The following is a 16,856-nucleotide window of genomic DNA, read 5'->3' as shown; positions in this document are numbered from 1 at the left end:
AAGTAAAATGTTAGAACTTCTATTTTTAGATATCTAAAATATAAGAAAGTAGCTAAGGATTTCTAATATTTAAGATACGCATTGGGCTTCCCTGGTGGCGCAGTGGTTGAGAGTCTGCCTGCCAATGCAGGGGACACGGGTTCGTGCCCTGGTCCGGGAAGATCCCACATGCCGCGGAGCGGCTGGGCCTGTGAGCCATGGCCGCTGAACCTGCGCGTCCGGAGTCTGTGCTCCGCAACGGGAGAGGCCACAACAGTGAGAGGCCCGCGTACCGCAAAAAAAAAAAAAAAAAAAAGATACGCATTGATCTCAAGGATTTGACAGTGGAGCCCTCAGTCATTCGGTTACTTGAGCACAATACAACACAGTTCAGTGTCCATATCTCAGGCTAAGTGGACTTATAGGGTATATGAAATACCTTCAACTAGACCAACCATTACAAAAGGGATAAAAGGCTTAAAGAGATCTTTCAAAGAAGCTGTGGATTAAAGAAAATGCTAATGAAGCCAATGAATAACAAGAAAATAGCCAGACAAACATTTCTTCCATTTCCAGTTTGAATTCTCAGTCAACCACAAGAGGAGGTGAATGCAACAATGAGATAAATCAGATCTGTCACTGAGATACAGTTTTTTCCAAAAAATAAGCACAAAATCTTTTCCTTCTACATAAATGAGACAGTGTAAGGCAATAGGGAATAACTTCTTTCCTGGAGAAACCTGTGAGAGAGCATTTCAAAGTAAAATGTTTAGAAATATTTTCTTTGTTATATGATTTTTGCTGCTGGAAATGATACGTATCATCTTTAAAAACTGCCAAATCTGGAGACTTAAACTTCCAATTTCCTAACCTGTTTAAAAATTTCCAGGTGAACAGTTTTACTGGCTTGAACACATTATAAACACATTGTACAAAATATGAAAACAAAGCACTTTCAAATTCACTTGCATATTGACAAGCAATTGACAGCAGGGAAGGTGCAAACATAGCACACAAATTAAAACTTTTGCATAATTGGTGGATAGTTTTGAAAAATAATTATCATAATTTGTAAGTGAAACCAACAATGTATATCTTTCACTTGAATCCATGTATCTTTGTGAGCTATCATTTTTGGCTGTGATACCATTAAAACCCCAAATTAAAGAAAACTAATCTTGAAATAATAGCTTCAAACAGCTGTATCAGTGTTAAGCCAAGATTTTCAAATATAATTAAGCATATTCATTAACATCACTCTCATTGAGCATCATCATCATTATAAGGCAGCCAAAAGGTATTGTAAGACATCAATAAATAAAATAAAATGTATTTAAATATTAATTTTACCTTCAGTCTATCTTTTTAAATTTCTATATTTGTACATACTATAATGTATACAGTATAGTACTAATACAGTGTTACATGCAGATAATTTATGGAAAATATAGTTAGAACAAATGCTCAAGTTATTTTACTGAGAGAGAAGATGTACAAGCAGAAAGCACAATTCGGAAGCTAAAGTTCAGGCTCCCTGGTCTGGCACGGTTTTCTCTCATTCTAGTAGCCTCTTTCCCTGTCAATTTCTGCCCACCATCCCCACAACTACCAGCACCATGTTTTGGTCAGTCTGACACCAAGCTCCCTCATACCTCTGTGTCTCAGCGTGGAATGTTTTGTCCTCTCCCGGCCACTGCAGAATTCCAACTTTTCCTTTAAGACCTAGACCAAATGTCACCTCCCCTGTGGAAATTTGTTAAACATATGTCAGCAAGGAGATCTGGTTTCTGGGGAAAGATGATAAAAGGGAGTGTGGTGACTTTGAATCTCAGTTCTGCCACTTGAAGTCTAGCTACGAGATAGTTGATCTTCAGTTTTCCCACCTGTGAAACGGAGATTCTGTGTTACCTTATATATAGCAAGAGTCAGCAGACCTTTTCTTTAAAAGGCCAGAGAGTAATTCTTTTTGGCTTTGCAGACAAGTCTCTCCTGTAACTACTCCATTTTGCCGTCCCAGCCCAAAAGCTGCCATACACAATACAGAAACAAATTGGCATTGCTATGTTCTAATAACGCCTCACTGACGAAAACTGCTGATATGCTGGATTTGGCTCGTGGACTATAGATTGCTAACTTCTGCCTATAGAATTGTGATGAGGATTGAAGGGACCCACACAACATAAGTAAGGCCCCTGGCATATAGTGGGTAGTTAGTCTCTTATGTGCTAGGCTTGGGGAAGCATCAGTACATGTGATCCCTGTAGTCATGTGGTGGGGAGATGGGTATTAAGCAATCACAGATTCTATAAATAAACCCTCCCACCCAACCTCACATGCCGGAGTTAAACTGATCACTGTTATGAAAGGTCTGTGAAATGCTCCTCTGTTGCCTTATTTTGTTTGCCATGGTTCTTTGAAGAAAACATAGACGCTGTTATGAGTGCATAGCAGTGCTCTGTGGAAATGACACTGCAAGCTGAGCCATGACTTAACCATTAGAGGGAAGGGAAGAGAGAGGAAGTGTGTTACAGGCAGAGATGAACATGAGTAAAGACCCTGAGGAGGAAAACTGTTTGGCCCACTTGCAAAACAAAATGAAGAGTTTAGGGGTTGGGGAGAGTCTAAATATCGGGCTGGGTAAGTAGGGAGGGGTTGGAGGCCTATAGGCCAGGGGTCCCCAACCCCCGGGCCACGGACTGGTACCAGCCCATGGCCTGTAAGGAACCCGGCCGCACAGCAGGAGGTAAGCAGCGGGCAGGCGAGTGAAGCTCCATCTGTATTTACAGCCTCTCCCCACTGCTTGCATTACCGCCAGAGCTCTACCTCCTGTCAGGTCAGCAGCGGTATTAGAGTCTCATAGGAACTTGGACCCTACTGTGAACTGCGCACGTGAGGGATCTAGGCTGTCTGCTCCTTATGAGAATCTAATGCCTGATGACCTGAGGTGAAGCAGAGGTGGTGATGCTAGCGCTGCAAACACACAGATTATCATTAGCAGAGAGGTCTGACTGTGCAGAGACCATAATAAATCAGTTGCTTGCAGACTCATATCAAAACGCTATCAGTGAGTGGCAAGTGACAAGCTGCATCTGGTGGCAGGCTTTAAGTCGGAATCCAACACTTATTTTAGTCTGCACGTGGCCCACCCATTATTTTATTTACCACTTCTGTCCGCACCTCTTTCCCACACTACGCACTTGTCTCAGTCACAGTTTTGGTAAGCCCACAAGCTAACCCTAGCCAAAATAAGTAAAAAACAAACGTCGCTGGAGAGCTTCTTTGAAAAGGGGGAAAGACCAAATGATGAGACAGCAGAAGACTCTAAGACTGCCAACCCAAAGAAAGCTGCATTTAAAAGAAAATATCATGAGTCCTACTTAAATTACGGGTTCATTGCAACAGGTGATTCACGTTCTCCAGTCCCGCTTTGTATAATATGTGGTGACTGGCTATCCGACAAAACCATAAAACCTTGAAAATTGCTTTGCCACATGGAGACCAAGCACCTTGCAATGAAAGACAAGCTTCTGGAATTTTTCAAAAGAAAAAAACGTGAACATGAAGAACAGAAGCAATTACTGAAGGCCACCACTTCATCAAATATGTCTGCACTGAGAGCATCGTTCTTAGTGGCTAACTGCATTGCTAAAGCTAAAAAGCCCCTTACTGTTGGTGAAGAGTTGATCCTGCCTTCTGCTAAGGACATTTGTCATGAACTTTTAGGAGAGCCTGCAGTTCAAAAAGTGGCAAGTGTTCCTCTTTCGGCTACCATCATAACTAGATGAAATGATGAAATAGCAGAGGATACTGAGGCACAATTGTTAGACAGGATTAATGAGTCACCGTGGTATGCAATCCAGGTTGACAAGTCTGCCGGTGTTGACAACTAGGCAACAATGCTTGTTTTTGTACGCTATATTTTTCAGGAGGATGTGCATGAGGATATGTTACGTGCACTTTTGTTGCCAACCAACACCACAGCTGCAGCACTATTCAAGTCTTTGAATGATTACATATCAGGAAAACTGAATTGGTTATTTTGTGTCAGTATATGCACAGACAGAGTGGCTGCCATGACTGGACGGCTTCCTGGTTTCACTACTCGGGTCAGAGGGGTCACTTCTGAATGGAGCCTACGCTCTGTGTCATACATAGAGAAATGCTGGCTAGCAGAAAAATGTCACCTGAACTTAATAACGTTTTGCAGGATGTGATTAAAATTATCAACCACATTAAAGTACATGCCCTTAACTCACGTCTGTTCGTGCAGCTCTGTGAGGAGATGGAGGCAGAGCACACATGTCTTCTCTTATACACAGGAGTGAGTAGGCTTTCTAAAGGGGAATCACTGACCAGAGTTTCTGAGTTATGAGAGCCGCTCCAGAGATTTCTTTTAGAAAAACTGTCACCACTGGCAGCACATTTCAGTAACACAGAATGGGTCGCAAAACTTGCTTACTTGTGTGACATATTCAACCTGCTCAACGAACTCAGTATGTCACTTCAGGGGAGAATAACAACTGTGTCCAAGTCGGCAGACAGAGTGACTGCATTCAAAGCCAAACTGGAATTATGGGGGCGACGAGTGAACATTGGGATTTTTGACATGTTTCAGACTTAGCAGAGATTTTGAAAGAGACGGAGCCAGGGCCTTCTTTCTCTCGGCTGGTGCATGATCACCTATCTCAGCTTTCAAGAGAGTTTGAACATTACTTCCCAACCACAGAAGACCCCCGAACTGGGAAGGAATGGATCCGCGACCCAGTTGTGAATAAGCAGGTGAATCGACTTTGTCCCTGCTAGAAGAGAATCAACTGCTTGATATCGCAAGTGACAGTGTCCTTAAAAGTATGTCTGAGACAATTTCAAATCTCCATACGTTCTGGATTAAAGTCAAGGCAGGATATCCTGAGATTGCCACAAAAGGCCTGAAAAGCCTGCTTCCATTTCCAGCATCCTATCTTTGCGAAGCAGGGTTTCTGCAGTGACAGCACCCAAAACGAGATTACGTAGTAGACTGGACATAGCAACACACTTCGGGTGTCACTGTCTCCCATCATCCCCAGATGGGACCACCTAGTTGCATGCAGGAAAACAAGCTCAGGGTTCCCACTGATTCTGCATTACAATGAACTGCATAATTATTTCATTATATATTATAATGTAATAATCATTACATTATTATTATTAATAAAGTACACAATAAATGCAATGCACTGGAATCATCCCAAAACCATCCCCTCCCCCAGTCCGTGGAAAAATTGTCTTCCACGAAACCGGCCCCTGGTGCCAAAAAGCCTGGGGACCGCTGTCACAGGACATGTAAAGGGTTTGGGATTTGATTCTAAGTCTCAAAAGGAAGCCTTGAATAGTCTGTAATGATCTCATTTGTATACCCAACATATAGAAGATCATGTGACTGTCATTATGTACTACTAATAAGGCAGCAAAAATATTTTGTGAACTATTAATAACTAATGACACCTTTGAAAAGAATCCCTCCTTCAAACTCTCCCCAAAACCCCTTTCAATTGTGTCCTCTGTTTCCTTCTGGGACTGTTGGATGCAAGCCACTAAGAAAGTTGCTTCGGTCCTGGAGTGAAAGGTGGGGCTGGGACCCCCTCCCCGCTTCTGAGGAGTATGAGGCATGGCAGCAGCCACGGGAAGTGTGCATCACCTAGGAACAGGAGGGCTCATGGCCTCCAGGGCACAAGGAGCCTGACCCCTGCACAGTGGTCAGCGTGGCCACCGGTGGGACAGGCAGTAGTGGTGAAGGCATTCTGTTCCATGTGACCTCACAAGGAAACAGTGGAGCTCAAGGGAGGCCCAGAACTGGTAATCTGGTAATCTAGTAGGTAAAATGTTTCTGATTGCTGGGAGCCACTCTAGCACATTAATTGAACCTGAGGAGGGGGTGCCTGGAACCTCTGATCTATATGTGGGTCAGAAGCACGAGTGACAACCTGGGCTTTTGCTTGGCACCTGAAGCGGAGGGCAGTCTTGCGGGACTGAGCCTGTAACCTGTGGAATCTGACGCTCTCTCCGGGTGGATGGTGTCAGGATGGAGTTGAATGGTAGGACACGTGGCCGGTGTCGGACAGTGGTGGTGGTGTGGCACAAACCTCACAAACCAGAACTGGATGCAGAACCCCTTCAAAGGGGACCAAACAGCAACATGGAATACCTAGAAGCAGGACCCAAAGAGGGGGCAGAAGCAGAAACTGAAAGGGGCAGATGAAGATGGACAGACAGGGCCCGAGCGAGACAGCATAAGCTCAGTAGATTTCTCAAGGTAAATTGCTTTTGTCACATCCTGCTGTTTGTGAACATGAGTAAGCTTTGCCTGTTATCACTGACCTTTACGATTCTGATTAGCTGCTCAGCAATTAACTAGTATTCCCCAGACAGTCTTAACTCTGTAATAGAGGAGAGAGCCACAGCAGGTCTCCAGGTTGGAGGAAGAGTGGAGAGAGCCTGTCGAGGAGAAGGAAATCACAGCGCCAGCTGCAGAACAGTGAGCCTTACAGGCTCCTTGCCCGTGGTTCTAAAAAAGAATAATCCTACAATGAGTTTATTAAACTTAAAAATACTTTATGTCACGGGCAACACAGCAAAGCTTTCCTCCACTTGCTGTACTGCAAACCTGAGGCCGAGTTGGGTTAGTTACACATCAAACATGGCACAAACTGCAGGGACCCAGAGCTGGGAGATAGCGCCCGCCCCGGCCCTGAGCCCCAGGCACCTTCTCATCTGCCTTATTTCCTCAGTAACCAAGTAGAAGGCTGGACGCCTTGCTGGAAATCAGTCTGGAAATGTTTGTTCTTCTGAACCTTCATTTCAGAGCACCTTCTTTGACTCTGGTTTCAGGCAATAAGATTAGTGGATGGTTTCTCCAACACAAAGCTAAGATCTTGGCAACCCTTTCAAGCACTATTTTTAGGCTCTCCCCACACACACAAGAACAAGAGGAATCTGAGGCAGAGAGTGTAGACTTACACAAAGAGCTTCAACACAGGGGCTAACACGGAGATCTTCAGTCACTCAGCACACCTCCTCTGGCTCTGCCGTACTTAAAATATGCAACACTGAGTCCACAGGCCATCGTGCTCCTCGGCCCTTGGAGAGGAAATTTCCAATATGATGAGGAAGTAGTTCCAGGGTAATGATGTATAAATGTACTAAGTATAGAGTCATCACACACTTATCCTAATTAAAAAGTGAGACAAAGTGTACATTTATCCTATCAATGCCAAGGGAAACTTGCATTTTTGTCTTTATACACATAGATGCACCACAGTGCCATTTTTATAAATTTCTTTAAGGAAGAACAGAAATTAAGGCTATAGTCAATATTTGTTTATGTCCAGCAATGATGCTAATACAATAGCTCTGAAATTGGGACAGATCCAGGATGAATTTCATGGAACTGCAGTGGAAAGTGAATGGACTTAGAGCCCAAGTGAGAGGCATGTGGATATAAGCTCATACCAGAGCATCAAACTGGGTTACTACCCCTCTCTACAGACAACATTCTGAAACAGCTGGGCCAACTGTGGTTCTATTACTAAGCCCTCGTGGAATGCAGCTCTCATCAGCATTAGTCTGGAAGAAAAGAATCCAAAAAAAAAAAGTTATTGGTTACTCTCTAACATTCCTGAGAAGTGATTGAAATCTTGCTCCTGTCTTCATTTCCATAAGAGTGGGGATGCAAATGAGTTCCTGTGAATGAGAACTGTAGTCAGCAAAGCCAGACTGGGCCAGGAGGCTGAATCGCTGACCCTCAATGCCAGGTGCCAAAGCCACCACCCACCAAACACAAGGCAGCAGACATACCACCGGGCATTTTCCTGGCCCCTTTAACCAGTTCCCCAGGCAGGGATGAGACTGGTGTCTCGAAAGGTAGAGATGGAAATGACAATGGAAGGCATTAAGATTCTTAAGACACAACAAGGAAGGGGTATATATAGAGAGAGGGGGTTGGAGACAATCACAGTGTCTGTTAACTTAAAACACAGCATGGGGAGACATCGCCCAGCTTCCTGGAGCAAAACCTGGCCAGTAAGATCATTCAATCCTTGGCCTAGTCATAAGCCCAAGGGAGATTACAGAAATGAGTGATGGCAGGTCTCCTCCCCACTATGTCAGTGCCATGGGATTTACCCAGTAGCTCAGTTACTCCTCGTAACAACCAAAGGAGGTTAAGCACTACTAATGGCCCCGTTGTACAGAATGGGAAACTAGCACGTCCAGAGGCTAAGCCCTTACCCAAGTCCTGCAGCTAGTAAGGGGTTGCAGATCAAAATGCGAATGTGTCTGATTCCAGAACGATGTTTATCAAACCATGCTTCTACTGCCACAAAGCAGCTCTTCTCCAGGGAGGGAGCAGCAATGCGGGTCCATTTGATCACTGAGCTTTGGTGAGTGTAAGACCCAGTGTGCTTCCTGATTACAATGACACGGTTAGATTCTCTTGTAACAGTGGATTACTTTTTGTTTGTTTCTAAAAGGGAAAACTCTCCTGTTTGCTTCTACTAACCTTACCACTTCTGACACTGAACGTGTGGGTTTTCCCCAGCAAGCAATTCGGACATTAACCACCCAGAATTAGCACAGACCCCATAAATTAAGGGCTCAGTCCCACAGGACTGCCCTCCCCTTCTCTTCAGACAGCAATCACAAAAAGCCAGATTATCACCTGTGCTTCTGATCAACTCACTGTAAAGCAGAGGTACCCACACCCTCCGCCTCAGGTTGATAATTTGCTAGAACAGCTCATAAAACTCAGGAAAGCACTTTGCTTACTATTATCTGTTTATTGTAAAAGACACAACTCAGGGACAGCCGAATGAAAGAGAAGCATAGAGCATGGTATTGGGGGTGGGGTGCACAGAGCTCCCATGCCCTCTCCCAGGGTTTACCACCCTCCCAGTACCTCCATGTGTTCACCAGTCCAGAAGCTCTCTGAAACCCTTCACTTAAGATTTTCATGAAGGCTTCATTATATGGGCAAGGTTGATTAAATCACTGGCCATTTGTAATTAAATAACCTCCAGCTCCCTCCCCTCCCCTCCCCAGAGAGGTCAGGGGGTGGGATTAGAAGTTCCAACTTCTAACCACACGTTTGGTTCCCCTGACAACCAGCCTCCATCAGAGGTTATCCTGGAGCCCCCTAGCCACCAGTAATCTTCTTAGCATACAAAAAGACACTTGTCACTTTGGAGACTCTGAGGGGTTTAGAAGCTGTAGGCCAGGAAATGGGGGCAGAAATCAAGTATATATCTCTTACTATGTGACATTTTCTTTATTTATTTTGCAGAAAATCCATGCTGCTGTGCTAAGTTAATGCATATTAAATTGTTTTTAAAAATCAAGTCCTTGGTCTGAAAGAGCCTCACGTTAAAACACAAAGGGTTTAGGCTAGGAGCTGTGTTTAGGATTAAGATTCCCTTTGCAAGAAACTAAGCCTGAACACAAAAGTTGCTGTTACTAAAAGTCATATTGCCAACAGCTTTACAAGGTCTCTGAAAATGATCAAGTTGACTTAGAAGATAAAGATTTGCCAGAGAGACGTCCTTGGCAATGCACAGCTCCTTGCCTGAAATGAGACACAACAGGAAACATGAAAATACAAAGTCTGTGGGAATATAATTTATCTAATGGACAAGACCAACTTATTTGGTATAACAAAGTTAAAAGAATGTGTTTTCAGGCCGCGGCTTCCTGTTATATATCCTATTTCAGAGCGAACTGCTAGTTACCAGACAAACCTAGAAGAGTCAGTCTGCTCTTCCAGAATCATTGACATAAGTTTATCTTTAAACAGTCCAAGTATATGGTTTCTATTCACAATTACAGACTCTCAGAGACACCCATGTATTCCACATCTATGTCTCTGGAAGAAGAAAAAACCTCTTCTTAAATTGATTTGCCCTTTGTCACTGTCACAGATATGTTTTCCCTGTTTTGACAGGTAGTTGTAATTCTATTAGCAGGCCATCGACTTCCCTGTGAAATCGATCTGTGTTGGGCTGGCTGGGTCTTCTTAAACTGGCTGATTTATTGCTTCTGCATGTTTTTAGAGACAGCACATGCATGCTCACAAGTGAGCTAAAGAGTCAAGGGGTTGGAGAGGAAGAGGGAGAGGAAAAGAGACACTCTTCTGTCACCACAAAGTATAAAGTATCTAAAGAACTGTTGAAAATAAATCATTTCTAGCCTCACTGTGGGCTGTCTCAATGGCAGGTGAGTTGTGACCTTTGGTCGGCAGCCTAGTTGAGATGCCTGCTGATGCCAGCCAGTATAAATGACTGTCACTTTCCCTTATTAATTTATCTTCCTGCCTCACGTATAAACTAGAAGGACTTGCTCACCTCAGATGTCCTTGATGTCAATCTATCGTCTTTGCCTAATTTTCCTCCCGGCTCACAGTAACCAGAACACGAGCGGCTGCCTCCCGGTGCCCGTCTCTGCCTGCAGTCTTACCCATTGACAGGAAAGCACCTAGGCCAACTGCAGGAGATCACAATTTGCCGGAGGTCAGAGACAGAAATCACCACTGCATTTTGTTTAAAGAACCACATCAGAGAAGAAAAGAAGGGAGGGGAAGGGAAGGGAAACTTAATAAACACCCTTGCCTTAAAGTTCTATCCCAAGATATATAATGGAATCAAGCAATGCTAGATTAAAATAGTATGTGTGAAGAGCAGGCAACCTAAAACTAAGTTGATTTTTCTGGTACTAAAGAACAAATCATTGCACAGTTATATACCTTTACAAACTGAACATGGTTCTAAATATTCTAGTTTTAACTCCATGAACGTAAATATGAATAGTAACACCTCACGAGTACCATCTGTAATTTCACCCTTGAGCAGTATAGTGGAGAGGCTAATTCTAAGCAGAATTATTACCAGGAAATACAGTTAGGTAGGCAAATTCCACTTTGGCACCCTCTCTTCTCCATTGATATATGTATAAGGGCTTCCACCAAGATACCTGACTCATCCTTACCTTCTAGGATAGCACTGGAGCTTTCTCCACCTTCTCTCTCCACACCTTCTCAGATGTTAGGCCAGCTAAGTGATAAAGCCATGTTTATATAAATGATTCACAAGACTTAATGTATTAACTCTCCCAGTAAGATTCTGCAATTTAACTGGGAATTTTTATAGATATAACACTTTAACCCAAAATAGAGATGAATGGTAAGAACCCTGGGCACCACCGAACACAAACTGGTAGATGGGGGGATACTGGTCAGCAGGTTTACTTTTCAACAGCCCTCAAATGACACTCCTAGGATGGTGCCGGTTCTGAACCACAAATAATAACTCTTCTGTCCTACAGAGCCCTGTGGAAACTGACAGTCCTGTTCTGTGCTGTGCTTTGTCTACTTGGGTAAGCTGAGGATCCTGAGGTTTCCAGGTTAAAGCTGGCCAAAAGAGGAACTTGTGCATGATTTGGAAGGCAGAAGCGAAGCAGCAGCCTTTACTCTTGGAAGGTGGTCACAGTCTGACATGGTAGCAAACAGATGCAGATGAGCCAGGTAGGTGCCAGCTTGTTCTCACTTTGCTCTGCTTTGCATCCAGCTCTTCTTGCCAACTGATGGCCCTGCTGGCCAACAGTGGCCCCAGGAACACCACCAGCTGCTCAGCTGCAGACCCTCAGAGGTAGTAACCACACAGAGGCAACAGTTTCCCAAAGACTTTTCCATGGTTCCACTTTGGCAGCTGGATGAGCTTGGCTTCCCAGATCAGGCAACACAGACTTCCCTGCAAGCTCCAATTTGTCCATCCTGGCCAGCACTTCAGGCAAATTGGTTAAGAACTCCTTCTTGGATCCTCCAACTCCTCTGCAGGACCCTACTTCCCAGTTCCTCCCACATTTGTTTCAGGTCTAATTCCTATAAGAAATCTCTTATTCCCGTAATACTCACAGTGGCCCTGTTGTGAACCAACCCCTGACTGACATGGTCCCTTGCAGAGGGTCTTTACAGAGGCCGTGTCCTACACACGCAAGGCCACACACATGTGCATGATTCACAGCCACAAGCTATTTCCTGTTACCACGGACCACATTATCTGTCTGAGCCTCCGATTTGTGTGATATAATGTACAATTCATTTTTTGACTTGTTTATTTTATCATTTTTAAAGCTGAGTCTGATTTTCAATATGTGCTCTCTATGCATCATCTAAATTGAGGTTACAGACTCAGGTTTCAAAAAACAAATTACAATGGCATGATCAACAGGAACCATCTTGAAACCCCAAGCTAAACAGATCATCTTCGCACACATGTCTGCATGCTGAGTGCAAAGCATAAGGGCCAGGGGAACTGGGAGGTAAATATTGGACGGGACAGACTGGTCAGCCTATAAATGCTGCCTTTTGGTCCGATGCTCACAACTGGGCCAGTCAGACTTGGTCAGGGCCAGGTTCATCTGCTGCAGTGGAAAAGTGACCGTTCACAAGAAAGCTGTGAAGGTGACAAGTGCTCTAGGACCCCTCTTAGTGCGACACCTATTTCTGGCACTTAACATGCATGATAACAAACTGGGACTTCAGAAGGGAGTCTTTTCAGAAGGGAAAACACACAAACTCTGTCCATGTATTTTACCCCATTTATTGTACAGACTGAAGAAAAAAAAAATCAAAGAAATGCATCAATATATACCGCCGTCAGAGAACTCCAGTTACAGTTTTTTATTCAGAGCAATTTTTTAAATCCTACCTTTAAAATCTTTGAAGCTAGAAAAATAACTATAATATGTAAAGCTTTTCTTGTTTGCCATTAATATCAAGTGCTGATACAGCGCTCAAAATTGTACAAGCCCAACATCTGCCTTTGAAAATGCAAAAGCATTTTTCAGAACAGAACTAAATAGCACACATAAAAGAAGCCAGCTTCTCTGAAGTTGCTCAGGTGTCAGATTACATCTACAAAATCAAAATTATATCACAATATTCTTGTCTGATATTTAATTTGCTTTACATCAAATAAACATGAATAATGAGAATGAAATCTCAGCCTAGGAGCTGATAACATCATAAACCATATAAAGGACACTTGGTTAATTTCTGTCATAAAATGCCATCATAAAACCACACCTGCATGAAAAAAGTTTTTGCCAGTTTCTGTCTTCTGCCCTCAAAATAGCCATCCCTGCCAAAGGACATTCAGTTCAATGTCTGGGACTATCAGTTATTAGGGCTTGTCAGCAGTCAGAAATCATTCAAATATATTTCCTGCACCCTTCCAAAGCTATAGATTAAAATTGTACACTAGCACCTGCTGAACAAAAGGATTCGGGCCTAAATGACAGCAGTCAGGATTTAGGTTAGATAGAAATAAATATTTTGTGATAAGGCAAGTTAAGATATTGGAAAGGGTCATATTGAGAGAAACTAGAGCCCCCCCGCCCCCGCTGACCCTATTTGAAAAACAAGATGTATTTTCCTCCAGGATCCATAAATCAAGAGCTCAGGTAACTGTCGGGCTTTGTATATAATAATAAAAAAAGGTTGTATCCATTCATTTCTCTATTGATTATCAATTCCTACAAGTCTACAATTAAATCAGAAAAGCAACATAGGGAGACAGTTCTCATCCTCATTTTCCATGAAATGTGAATCCTTTCACACCTTTATCATTTTCCCTTTAATCAGTCACCCATGAATGTGATAATTAACAAGCTTGATAACAGAAATCCAAGAATAATAGAAAGATCTCTGGCCTTTAGGTCAAGAGACCTGGGTTCCAACACCATTCTATTAGCTGTGTGATCTTGGAAAAAATCAATTAACTGCTCTGGGCCTCAAATTATTCACGAGTAGAATAACGTCTGCCCTACGTACCTCACAGGCTTGTCATAGGATCATATGCAATAATGTCTATGAAAGTGCTTTGTAAAACTGTAAAAGATAAATTATGTGATGGTGCCATTATCATTATAAGTGGCTGTACAATCACATCCCCGAATTATGGAAAAGCAGATTTCTCTCAATTAATAAGAATATATAATGCAGATGCAGTGAATAGTAAGTAAACACCAGCAGGATGGGGCAGGGAATGGAAACCAACTGAAATGTTTACCCAAGTGGTTTTTGAACAGATGGAAACCATGAGGTCTCTGCCATACTTCGTATTCTCTGGGTCTCTTGTGTTCTGAGAGACAGCTTTGTCCCCTTCAGCTTTTCAGTCCTTGATATGGTTTTCCACAACTTCTGCTACACTGAGAATCACTGTGGTAAAGCCTGCTGACACCTGCTCTCAGGAGCCTAGACACTTGTTCAACCTTAGAGAACACAGAATATGAATCATGATTCTCTTTAGAATCCTGTCTTTGGCCCATGAGGGTTTATAGTTAAATTCTGAATGTAGGTTGGCCTGTCTTTGCTCTGTGGTACATTGTTAATCTGGGAGGCTTTAAACTTTTTGAAGGCAGTGGCATGGCAAAATAAACTTTCTTATAAATAGGAGACAGCCAAAAACCCAGAGATACCAGAGAAAGTCATATAGAAAATTCATAAAGAATCACACAGTATTTCTGCAACATGCTTGTCATAATAATTAAAATTACTTCAGGGTGCCTTGCAAAATATAAAAGTACTAAATAATAATTGCAAAACCAGCTAAATGTTTGATGACAGATCTGGAGAAAAGATAAGATGTGGCAGATAAGTTCTCTTCTCTTTTGAAATAAATTCTTAAGTCCAAAAAGGCATTTAAATTTCAAAACTCAGCTAAAATATTACTTTGGGACATACTCAAGTAATTTACGGCCTATTCTGTGACTGCTTTCTTCAAGAAACTCATGGAATCTATTTGAAACCTTGACCTATTAAAACAATATATAACTTGAAATTTCACTAAAGATTTCCAGTAGTTAAAAGTGGCATCCTTAAAACCAAAATGCTTTTATCATAGCATAGATGATTCAAATCCTAAATGCACAACTTCTAATAACAATATTTGACCCATAATGCCCAAATTGGCAACTGTGTATAAATACAACCAAAAATAATTCAAGAGTTAACTTTCTATTTAATAGACTATTTAGGCTCTTCATTACCCAAGTCCATTGTAGCATATGATTTTTAAATCATCTAACAGGTTACCTCTCCAACAGAGCTCTTGCTTTGTTATTTTGTTTTGCTGTCTCAAACGTACAGGTTATAGTCTGTTCCTTATCCTGAGAAATGTGTGTGCTCCTGAAAGCTAATAAACCAACATGTATTTATGGTGCATTAGGCTTCGTACTCTGTGAGGCTGTGGCAGGTACAAAAGGTGGCCCATACACAGGAATCTGTCAAAAATTAAGCCTACGGATTAAGTGCTAAATCGTGCCACAGAATACAACTGTGCTTGGAAGTCAGAAGAAAGGAGAACACTAAGTAATGGAATGGTTCAGTATAATCTCCCCGGAGGAGAGGACTTGAGTGGATCTTTGAAAAATAATTTAGGATTCAGAGGGAAGGGTACTGGATTTTCAAATGGAGAAAAGGTCATGATCAAATTCTTTAAAGAAATCAGTCAGAAGTCTAGACTGACTGGAGATAAGGGATGATGTTAGAAGGTAATGAAGGATAAACTTAGCCAGGTAGAAATCATTTTATAGAATCTTGATAAGTTGACAAAGAAGTCAGGCTTGATGCAATAGGTAAAAGGGAGTCACTAGGCTAGTGCCCAAACAAAGATATAATATGAAAGATTAGTGTTTAAGGAAGCTTCTGGTGACAACTATATGCATGGGATTGGGTAGGAATGAAACTGAAAGCTGGAATAACAGATTGTAGTATCAGAATCAGAAAGAAAAGATATAGAACTGACTACCTGGAAGAGAATTCACTAAGTCAAAGCCCTCCTTTTTTCAGATGTGGATACTAGGACTTAGGAAGGTTGTTAGGCCTGTACAAGTTGATCATCTTCCCAGTTAGCAGCAGAGTCGGGACTGAAACCTAGGTTTCTGGGCACCTGGATAATTCTACTAAAGAAATTTTGAAGAAAGAAATTGTAGGACTTGATAAAAGGCTAGTTTGGCAATAACAATAAAGATAAAAGGCATAAAGCTTACTTCTGTGGCTTAGAGTCTAGAGGTGAGTGGTTTAACAATACCGCAGTTAGCCATGAGGAAGTTAACATAACTAGGTTGGGAGAAAAGCTGATGAGTTAGAATTTGATTATGTTGAAATTCAGGTGATAGTAGAATATCTAGGTAGACATGCCCTACAACAATTGGACATAAGGAACTGCTCAGGGCTCATAGCACAGTCTACAGCTCCTACCCAGACCTCTCTCCAAACTCTCCAAACTCTCTCCCCAAGCCTCTCTCCAAAGTATCATCATATATCCAACCACTCATCTGACACTAGTACCTCCAATTTAGATTGGTCAAAACTGAATTCATTATGTGAACTCTCAGGCTTGGTTAATACTGTTATCCATGCTGTTTATTATTGTCATTGAAGTCAGAAACCTGGGACGCATCTTCATCTCCTTCTTTTATAATACCTCACTGACTGCAGCCAATTAGTGACCAAATCCTGGTTGATTTCTCCTCCTTCCCATTTGTCCATCCTTATTACTGCCATTGTGGCTTAGACCCTTGTCATCTCAGGCCTGATTATAGCAATTGTCTCCTAACTGCTTCCATTGTCTCTACCCTGCTTCCCACTTTAGCCTTTCCCCATATAATTATCAGAATGATCTTCTAAAATGCAAATAAGATCATCATGTATTCTTTAATTTCTATTCTCATGGTCTATATAGAATTTAAGGTCCTCAAAATCTTATCCTTTTTTCCTTCTTAAGAGCTCCAAACAATGAAAATATATGGAATTGTCTGAATAGTCTATCTGGTTTGCATCTCAGTATCTT

At 42.2% G+C, this 16,856-nt stretch overlaps 1 long non-coding RNA gene across 2 annotated transcripts in view; it reads right to left on the bottom strand.

Moving 5' to 3' along the window:
- LOC117314471 (uncharacterized) overlaps positions 1–16,856 on the bottom strand; it is a 534,931-nt gene that overhangs the window by 468,829 nt on the left and 49,246 nt on the right. The window contains exon 3 of one of the 2 annotated variants that reach the window (XR_004529213.2): positions 1,632–1,722. The exons of the other annotated variant lie outside the window; for it this stretch is intronic. This is a non-coding gene — a long non-coding RNA (uncharacterized lncRNA). The remainder of the gene's footprint in view (positions 1–1,631; positions 1,723–16,856) is intronic. 2 annotated transcript variants of the gene reach the window in all.

Source organism: Tursiops truncatus, chromosome 12 (genome assembly GCF_011762595.2).
Source record: "Tursiops truncatus isolate mTurTru1 chromosome 12, mTurTru1.mat.Y, whole genome shotgun sequence".
NCBI classification, from domain to species: Eukaryota; Metazoa; Chordata; class Mammalia; order Artiodactyla; family Delphinidae; genus Tursiops; species Tursiops truncatus.
This window is presented reverse-complemented; position numbering and strand designations above follow the sequence as displayed.